The sequence below is a fragment of the Elephantulus edwardii genome, unplaced genomic scaffold, assembly GCF_000299155.1.
Source record: "Elephantulus edwardii isolate Elephantulus edwardi_28Jun2011 unplaced genomic scaffold, EleEdw1.0 scaffold00097, whole genome shotgun sequence".
NCBI classification, from domain to species: domain Eukaryota; kingdom Metazoa; phylum Chordata; class Mammalia; order Macroscelidea; family Macroscelididae; genus Elephantulus; species Elephantulus edwardii.
In genome coordinates, this window is record NW_006399847.1 from 11,510,350 (window position 1) to 11,512,638 (window position 2,289).

The window sequence follows — 2,289 nt, forward strand, 5'->3', positions numbered from 1 at the left end:
CAAAAATTCTCACAAATGGACCAGTAAGTTACATCATGCTAAACAGAAAAGATTGAAATTGTTAGTGATTTCACTTCAATTCTACAGGCAGTCAAAAAGCCAAGTGGCATATTTCATTGGGGAAACTCTGCTGCAAGAGACCTCTGTACAGTGCTGAAAAGCAAAGAGGTCACTGTGAGGATGCTGCAAGCCAAGATCATTTCATTTCTCTTATTTGCATGTTAAAGCTGGGCAAGGAATAAGGAAAACCAAAGAATGTCTTTAAATTATGGAGCTGATGAAGAGCATTGACTGCACTATGGACTGGACCAAAAGAAGGAATAGTTTTGTCTCGGAAAATTTATAGCCCAAATGATTTTTGAAGGATTAAGCACAATGTAAGGAGAAACCAGTCCCTGGAGAAAGACATGTAGGGTGAAGTAGAAAGTCAGTAAAAAAAAGAGATTCTTTCTCCCTTTACCCCAAGATTCTTAATCATATGGATTAACGCAGTGGCTACAACGGTGGCCTCAGAATGGTTGTGAGGATGATACACAACTGGCAGGGTTTCCTTCTATAAGTTTGTTAGGAGTCAAACCTATTCAAGGTCACCTGTTGTTGTCGTTATGTGCCATCGAGTCGCTTGCAACTCATAGCGACCCTATGTACAACAGCCCTAAACTCTGCTCTGTCCTGTGCCAATCACACTGTCTCTGACACTCCCATCCCAATTATCCCAGTCACTGAATCAATCCACCTCAGAGAGGGCCTTCCTCTCCTGCGCTATCCCTCCACCCTCCCAAGCATGATGTCCCTCTCTAAGGACCAGTCTCTCCTCACAACATGTCCAAAGTATGTTAGACGGAGCCTCAGAATCCCTGCCTCCAAGGAGCCACCTGGTTTAACCCTTTCCAAGACAAATCTGTTTGTTTTCCTAGCAGTCCATGGTATTCTCAATACTCTTCTCCAGCACCACAGCTCAAAGGCATCAATTCTCCTTCTAGCCTCCCTGGTCATTGTCCAACTCTCTGATGCATAACAAGTGATTGCGAAGACCATAGCCTGTATCAGATGCACCTTAGTCTCCAAAGAGACACCATTGCTCTTCAGTACTTTGGAGAGGTCCCTAACAGTGGACTTTCCCATGGCAATTCGCCTAGCCATTCAAAATTGTAAGGAAGACAATTTTCTTTAGAATTTAGAGGACAAAAATTGTCCCACAATTTAAAGTAGCTTCTGTTTTTCCTCAGTTTAGACTTGGGAAAATAAAATTATGTTTTCCAAACCAGGCATATAAAAGATGTTCCTTCATATTATGTTGGTATTCTGTTTGTTAACACATTAAAATCTCCTAGTAACAAGTTAAGAGAAATTGAAGGGGTGGAAAATGAACCCTAAAAGCAAATCTAGCACTAGAACATATTCAAACTGCCACCTGGACCACACGCCCAGCAAAGCACTTGCCATCAGTTGAATATTCTACAACAAAAACACAGACTCAGCTTAGCAACCTTTGCTGAAGCTACAGAGCCATCTGGTGGTTCTGCACAATATTAGTTCCAAGGAAGCAAACACACAGACATTTTAAGTACCAGCACTGCTAAAGCACAGCTGAGGACAAATCTTTGTAACCAGTGAAATCCATTCCTTTATTGTAACCAGTGAAATCCATTCCTTCACCAAGCATGGTGTAAGAGTTTGTAGGACTATTCAGAGCAAAGGAACGTGAATAATATGAGAAGACCCGGTCAAGAAATGGTGATTGGTTCAAGAACTGACAAGCACTGGAGCTTTGGGAAATCCTCTTGCTTAAAAAGAAACATGTTCATCTAGGCATGGTCCCTGCACAACCAATTTACTGAATGGGCCAGTAGAAAGGCTGTCTAGCCTTTTCTACGTGACAAGAAAACAGTAACTATAGACTTTTCAGAAATTTCAACTTGTTCTCCAAGATTGAAGACAAGCTACTTTTGGGAAAAGAAGTTTCAGTAGAACTCGTCAGATTTCTCCATGTTTTAATGTTTCTGTCAAGTTGTATAGGCAGTGTCAATGGTCTGGAAGGCAGTATTTGGAGGGCTCCCTCCTGCCTGGCATTATCTTGCTTTCAGGGAGAGAAGCCCAGTACAGTTACAAACCCACTCTGTGACCTTCGATTTGATGTGTTCTGTTGTGAATGGCAGCAGAGTTTGCTAATTACAACTACTGTGTAGCCTGGAGAAAATCTAATAAAACATGTTATCATATCTTTTAATGAATAATGTAACTTCTTAAAACACCTTGAATAAGGTTGAAACCTTTACCAGGTTTAAA